Source organism: Manduca sexta, chromosome 3, assembly GCF_014839805.1.
Source record: "Manduca sexta isolate Smith_Timp_Sample1 chromosome 3, JHU_Msex_v1.0, whole genome shotgun sequence".
NCBI classification, from domain to species: domain Eukaryota; kingdom Metazoa; phylum Arthropoda; class Insecta; order Lepidoptera; family Sphingidae; genus Manduca; species Manduca sexta.
Window position 1 is genome coordinate 3,690,113 of NC_051117.1, and position 8,928 is coordinate 3,699,040.

The following is an 8,928-nucleotide window of genomic DNA, read 5'->3' on the forward strand; positions in this document are numbered from 1 at the left end:
GGTATCATAATGTCAAAAAAATCTAATTCCAAGAATATTTGTGTGCCTTCTATATTTATTTTTTTTTATTGCCATTAAGCTTATTAGTCTTTTAAAAAGGAAAGAAAGTATTAATTAGATATCTGAATTTTATTATTAGACCTAAATTGATATCGCATGACTATGACAAAGACCGACGGATTCGAACCCAAGACTAAGAGATGGAATTCGTTTTCTTACACAACATTCAAAGCTAACAACTTAAGGCCTATTAAGTCTATTTTTCCTCATAACTATACGAAGGCAAACAATAAATTTACCCAATCTTCGCTGCCCGCACGTACTTGTTCAAATTAAATTTATTTTGGCGAAATTTTTATGCAAACGTAGCCGCGGGCGATAGCTAGTTTCATGTCCAAATTGACATGAGTTTCACAAGATTACATTTTCTAATTTATTTGTTGAACTTACAAAATTTCGTACAAACTAGTTGGTTCGACCTTGTTGGTTTTTCTCGAGCCGGCATCGTTTGTAACAACCCATTTATTTTAATGATAATTTAATAAAACCACATTTAATAAATGGCGGATAAATATACTAATGGCTTTACCTGTATTTGCAACTGATCGTGGTATTTTAAAATTACAACTCAAAGTTATTAGTATTTCAATTTACAATGTAACATACTGTTTTTTGCGTCAGAAACACGTCTAATAGTCTCATAAGGCTATGGAATTTTCATTTAAATATAGTAAATGTCTAAATAATAAATTGGAAGCTAACAATTTATAAATTAAAAAAGCATATTTTATTTATAAACTAATTTTACACTATAAGTTTAAATTGGGTTTCGTATTCAAAATTTGCTCGCACAAAAACTTTATATCGACTTTTTATGAAATCAATTTATAAGAAATTTTATATCACGTTTCCAGCTTTCAATTTACGTAATAAAAATCTTTAGAACATTTCTCGCATGACAGAATCGAATGCTGTACCGTTTTGGCGTGATCTTTTAACCACGTGACCCTTGACCCTTGTGTCTCATCTTATCTGATCTGGTACACAACATGTAGCTTATGGACTTTTTGAAACTAGAATAAAACAACATTTATTAAAAATAAATGAAACATAACATTTTGTAAATGAACCGTGAAGTTTTAATATAATATTTTAAAATGGAACGTAATGTTCCAAATTTGATTTTAAATGTAGATTCATGTTTAATTATTTAATGCGCATAAGTAAATGAATCAAATAAAATTAATTAATCAGATGTGCTTTAATGATATTATAAACATTGTATGTTATTAGAGCATTTACATTAAAGTATATTGAAAGCCATATAATATTATATTTCCTATTAATAATTAATTTTATTTTTAATGAGTATGCATATTGCGAATTTGTTAATGGGAAATCCATTACTTTTAAAAGTAGACATGAAATAATATTCTATATCTGTATTTTTTATTTACATAAAAGCAGTCGTATGTAGTCATACAAATATAATTAAGAGATACTAAATTGATTGCATTGCTTTTGCTAAACGTAAAATATTTAATGTATTTATGTAGAGATGCATTGAAGTAATCTTTAAAGCTTCAAACCTGTTGTATATTAGTATCCAGTTAGGGATTATTTTAAAAATTGTGATTAAAATATTACACATTAATACATTCAATATACATAAATATAGTTAAGTAAATAATCATTTATACTTAATAATACTCTACAATCTAAGTTTAAGCGTATATAAATGTAGCGCAGTGCGACTTAAAAAGTACATTTTATAAATGAAAGCACTTCTTTTCTTTCATTTGCATTTAATAATTTTATTGATCATTTAATTTTAGCTTTACATTATTAATAGTAGTTTCTATTATTAATCGCTCATTATATTCTATAAAAACTAATGCATTTATTATGTGTCAAAGAAGAACAATTGTGTGTCATAAATCTAACATTGACAATAAGTTATAACAAATATTTTAAGAACTTTGTTTTTGTCACGAATAATAAATAAATTGCGCATTAAAATCTATAAGTATTCAATACGACTAAATAACTGATATGCCTTATATTCTATTTACAAATTAAATACTAATTGTAAACAACTTATTCATTATATTTTTATAACATTGCAACACAGCTTTTCTAAAACCAAACATAATCGCACAAGATCCTCCGCATCAATTCCATTTTCAAACATTGTCAAATTTAAAAATATTATTTCTTCAATTAAACTCACCTTATACTAAGATATCCAAACGCAACAAGCACAGCGGGTCACACACAATGTCACTAGTGTTTTCCACTGATCCGTAATGTTACTGCACTCACCAACACAACACGGTTCACGTCTAAAAGTTCAAAAAGTAAGCGAGCGCGGGAAATAATCGAGAAAAAAATTATAGAGAACACGTAATATACCGCAAGCCGCGCGCGCCGTACACACGCGACTGAAAAAAATTGCCACATCTGCGTAAGACTCGGAAACTAAATCAAAATACTCGCTAGCAGAGGGACGAGTCAAGTGAGGCCCCACCCTTCCCCCACCAGCGGCGATACGCAAAAATTCATAAAAACCACGCTCGCTCCTGCGCTAAATTAACAATTGTTTATATCGGAATACAAATATGTAAAGGATTCAGATGTCGACTATTAATACCAATGCAACACATTTAACTATGCACTAACTTTACTTTGCCCGCTCTTTCGTCACAATGTGATGGGCGCGGTGGGTTTGGTTCTCCAAATTTCGTTGTCGACGTTTTCCCGCGCTCCTGGAAATTCGAAATTGGAATACGTTTATGGTGGTGGCGACCGCGCGCTGCAGCCGCTCGGCCACGAATACGGAGCGTAGCGGGCGCGAGATCGGCCGCACTTTTTTCCGCCAAAAACTAAGAAAGGGTCCCCGACTTAGGGTTAACTGCAAATATGTTTTTTTGTTCGTTTTTTAAATTTCGCCGAGAATGGGCAAAGGAAACTGTCCATACGGCCCGTTATGTTTTGACAAGAGATCCGCTGCACGCGGTGACCTTCGACCGCACAGGTCAGTTATTAAAACTTTTTGTGGCACTTTTTGCGTACGGACTTGTATGTTAATATTGATACTAGGTAGCGACAAATGTGCAACATTGTATCACATTGAAATATGATTTATGTTCATACAATATTTTTTTGTATGCAGGATGTGGGTAGTTGTAAATATTCTAAGAATGTTGAACGTCGGGTTGTGAGTACGTATAGAGTCACGATTGACGAAAAAATTCTATTGTATAAATTTTTTGAGGGACTCGATATCAAATTTGGTGTGTTTAATTTCGATAAATAATTTGATAACGTATTGTTTGTTAACTAAGCAGATATATACGTCTGTGAATGTTATTCGGTTTTCATTATAATTAAATGTTTATTTTGTAAGTTTCCGAACGCTCACTTAGCCTCTAAACTTTGTTATTTAGAGGTTAAATTAATTTCAAACAATACTGTATAATTTGTAATTTTATTTTTCTAAACGTATGCATGTCGAGTTTTTTGCATTGATATTTATTTCGTGTATTGTGTCTGTCAATTTAAATCGTGATTTTATAATTTACATGCTTCATTCTTTATTATCAAAACTGCGCCTTCCTGTTTCTTTATTTGTTCATTCTAATTTATTTTTAAAATAGTACATTTGTTACAACCGTCTCATTCTTTTCCAATAACCATTAAAAACAAAAGCAAGATATACCAAATCATGAACGCACTATCGCCATATTCTTAAATACATAAACTGCAAAATTCCACGACAATAAACACATCTCTAATACTTTTAAACATCCTTTAAATAAAACGATAGGTACGTAGTGTTACCAATTACCAAAGTCCATCTTCGCTTATGTTACTAGTTATAAAACAGAACATGACTATATTCCTATGTTCTTACAGTAGAAAATAGATAGTAAATTACCAAAATAAACCTACACTTATTAATATATTTATGGTATTTAAGTTTCTTAAGGTAAGGCGGTAGAGAAAAACACGCACACATCGCATGCGCACTTACGCCGCTGAAAATTGTTATCTGTATATATTATAGCCGTGAGATGACCTCTGAAAGGGTATGTTACTCTTTTAGTTAGATGGGAATCAGACTGTCCATTAGATATTAGATATAAAACTTTCCACCGCTTTCCGTCAAGGGATAGGTATGCCTACCTAAATTTCGTCATCTCACGCGCTATAGTTTCAAGGCGAGTTTACTCCCGATTTTCGGACACAATAGAGTGTTTTCCTATTGGATTTTGTACATTATTCTAAATATAAAAGCAAATTGTATGAAAAATAAGATCTTCTGCGAAAGCTGCATTTAAATTGTTTAAGAAATGAGACAGTAATTCATATTTTGAATATTGCGATGTGAAGGAGTGGGCGTGTAGTAGGGATATCGCTCCATCTCATTCTTTCGCACGCATCGTAATTCACGATGACGTCACGTGCGCGTATTGCGCCTCTTTTCTTGTTTTTAGACACTTACCCCTTCAATCGAAATTCAAAGACATATTTGTTGATATTTACCTTAAATATTTCTGGGTTAAAATTTTAATCAGACAAATGTTTGATAAAAGTAAATATCAAAATTGAGTCATATACTCTATTGCAGACACCGGACTTTTAATACATACAGACAAATCTATCACTCAGCCTGACCCAAGATCGAACCCAAGACCTCATCATACTCCACAGAAACAGTTACAATTCCGTTATGGTTAATATGTTACAATACCAGAGATGTTTCGTTTTGCGTCATAGCAATTACGTTCCGCGCACCCTACATTATAATTGCGATATAATTAAATGTCAAAATGGAAACACTATAAAAAGTAGTTAACATTAGCCGTATATGTTTTTGTAAGAGTCACAAACTACATACTAAATAGGCACGTCATTAGTTTGGTGGTTGTATGTGATCTTATTTCAGACTTCAAAACGTATTTGTTGTTTTAGAACAGTGTGCTGGTGGTAGAATATGTTTTATATCTGCCCGGATGGTAACCCCGGACAAGATGGTAACCTGCCATAGTGCCAACACATGCCACATTATCAAAAAACTAGGTAATACATACATATATCTATTTAAGATTGAACAGCCTTGTTAATCATAACAAAATTATTATATTATTTTATTATCATGTCTTTTAATTTTAAGTGTAATTTATTTTCTTTTTATTTTTCACAATTGTTTAATGGCTCAATATATTAGCTGTAACATGTAGCCTTTCATGAGTAGCACCTTGTTCTGTAAATTCTCGGCATCCGATACACAGGATACCTTAGTTCAGATGCCAAGGTTTCACAAATTTGTTACAATACACAATAGTGGCCCACGTAAGTGTCGCTTTCCGGGATCAGTCTGTGTATCCAGTTCCAGGCATAATTGTGTAGACTGGAGTCAATATCTCGTCAGTAAACATTCTATTGGACCCCACTCTTATAATCAGATGTAATAAGGTCACTTTTCTGTGGACTTATAAAAAAAAAATTGGATTGTTAAAGGTATCTAGTGTTTCCGATCATTTCGTATTCTATGCTGGAAATGTGTTTGGATACTTTAGGTATGTTGATCGCACCACTGTCTACCTTAGTGTTTATGGTTAATTTTCGAGGCTGTGTGAAGTCTACTAATCCGCATAGGCCAGCGTGGTGGACTAAGGTCTAATCCCTCTCAGTAGTAGAGGAGGCCCGTGGCCAACAGTGGGACAGTATATAATACAGGGCTGATATTATTATGGACCTAACCATAATAAAATATAAATTTCATGTGCTATTTATCAAACTTTAAACGATTAATCCAATTAATTAATCATCATTAATTAATTCACTGGCAACCTCGGCTGCTACCACATCATGGGATGGAACACACGTGACGTGAGCCTTGGATAGGCCTCTACCTACTCCTTCGAGACAAAGGCGTGATGTCTGTATTTTATATATAAACTTTTAAATATAACTCCAATTCTATTCGTACTAACAAAAATATCACTCAAAACCAACGAGACACAAGACTAGAAATTAGGGCACAAACTCTTGTAAAAACAATACTTGCAGTTGGCAGAGAGGCCAGCGTAATTACATGTAACACGACGTTCGATTCCTAACTGGCGAAATGTCACAGGTTTATTTTCGAACACCATCTATAACGCTCCGACAACGGGCGGCTTCGGTCACAATACTTTTGTATTAGCGCGGTTTTGAAGTGTAGTGGCTATGGGTGAATTTTTGAAAAGGCAATCTGTGGCAAAAGAATTGGTTTAAAATATCGCGGGCAATTTAACAGAAAATTAAAATAAACGTAAATAAACATGAAAGGGAAGCCGATAGGAATCAGGTTGTATGGACACGTCACTGAAGTGTAGATATTCGTGGCTTCTACGGAAAAGTCATCCCACAAAAGCGTGTTTAATGTCTTTGCACGCGGTTTTGGTTGTAGTACAGAAATTCTAGGCTTTGGCGTAAGGAATGGAAAAGAAATCGATAACACCAAGCTATGAAATTTTTGTAGGTATTTGAGAATATTAGACAAATTTCATCCGAATTCAATAGTTGGAATGGGATTTGTAAGCAAATTTCCAAAATAGCACTTTTGTATTTGAGAAAAGTTAATGTCCCCAACTTTATTTATAGAATAATTTGATATTATTAGATAGGTTTTTGTAACAAAGAGTCTAATAAAACTTTAAAAGGCTACGCGAATGTTAGACATTAAAATATAATTATTTTACGGATTTAATAGCAGCTATATTCAGTTTTCTCCCCTCAGAAAATAATAATATAAAAAAAATATTAAAAAAAAATGCCAAACTTATGCACCAGATTTATGCATGTAGCGGGTAGGTATATATAATATATATCTATGATATATATAATTTTATTTCTACAAATAATAGAGGAAGAGTCAGCTTTAGATATATTAGTATCAATATGTTACAACGCTTACAATTGCATTTAACATACGGCATAGGGCAAACTTACACAATGGAAAAGTTAGACGGATTAAGACTTTGTTTGGGTAACTTTGATATGGCTTCAACTTTTGTGTTTCGCATTTGGGAATTATTCTTAAAAGAAGATAACCTGCGACTTATGGGATAATTTATTTCAAATATTTATCGAATGAGAAGTACTTTTGAAATACATCAGAGTAAACTATTTTAAAAGTGAACGGTCTCGGTTGCGTAGTTTTATACGATACGACTGCATTGCCGAGGTCTCAGTTTCGATTCCCGAGTGGGCGAAGTGAAATTGGGTATTTCTACTCAGTATCAGAGTCTGTAATTTGTGCTCGATAAGACTATGAGCTCGCCCCCTATCACATCATGGGACGGAATATACACGGCGGAAAGTGGTCGCACCAGTTGCGCCACTGCCTACCCCTTCGGGAATAAAAGGCGTGAGTGTATGTGTGATCAAATTAAATACAAATAAATTAAAATTATAAGATACTTGTAATCGTTCAAAATCAGTTATATGTCATTTCATTCACGAAGACGCGCCCCGCTATCTTTTGAGCGGGGGTGTTACGGGGTAAAGGGAATGATTGAAAGCTCAACTTCGACGCTATCCATGGTAGTGTGCGTGCTCCTCACGCACTCTATGAGCGATTAAGTAAAGTACTGGGGCGCGTCATCGTGGATATAATTATTTATAGTAACTACATTCTTCAGCTGATAGACTGTCTCTAAAGATACATGTTGTGTTACAAAACACAGTATAGAGAATACTCAAGAGGAACTATACCACCTATAGTAAAAATGTAGAGTTAATACAATCTTACTTTATCCCAGAAACGTAAGATCTGTGGAGTGCAACAATTATTAGCCAATACGTCGGGTTTTAAACACCTTGTGTACGGTGGTCACTATCCGGGCGGATATAATATATCCTCTAAATCAAGCTATAAGGCACAAAACCTACATAGGATTAACCCTGAATAGATGAAAAACAAAACTAAACGTTTACGTAAACTGATATTAGTAAGCATTAATTTATTTCTAGTAGAAAATTGTTAAATGTATACGTTTATGTTTCGTTAAATTCCCTGCAGTCGTTCCTGCACTGCAGGTATTGATTTGTCATGCCAACAGGCTGTATAGATTGCAGAGGCGTGAGGTCTAAGTAACCAGATTCCTGCCGACTTTTCTTTATGTAGAATCTAATTACCATTAGAACGATTTGAAGACTACATTTATATATACCTATATGTTGTACCTATATGTTGTGTTGGATTCTCTTTCGGATAATTTGACCTTGCGCCACTGCTAGATTGATTAGATCTAAAACTACTTAAGCTTCCTAGATAATACCTACAAAGACTCGTTTATGCTGTTAGGTAGTAAGTAGAGCCATTTGTTATGATTGTAATATACATATATTTATAGAAATATTCGGGAATATGAGGAACCTTTATTTGATGATCTGTTTTAGGAACACTTTAGATCTATTAGCAAAAGCATGCCTTAAAAAATTCATGAAGGGAATATAAAGGTATTTTGGGGGTTTATACTGTTTTCTCGGTGACTCTACATAAGCTTGCATTTAGGCTTTAGAGAATATTTAGTTACATTGCTAAAGAAGATTGGCATATTAGTTAAACCAAGATTCACTTGTTATTCATCGTAAATTTCTGAGGATTTCTAAATCTTTTACATTTATATCCATCAAAAAGAATTGACATAAGCAGCCGCATCTCTCGTATTAACAAAACATCTCGTATCCAACTGCATTAAACATCAAATCAACAATGTTCGAAACATCTTTTTCCCTCCTAAACTTAAACGCATACCCAACAAACTAACCTATAAAATTTTACCGCCATTTCCCGCCACAGATTATAATCGTCAAAAATCCAACGTACAAAGAGTTCGATTGAAAAAATTGAGTTTCGAACGAGTAATCATTCCA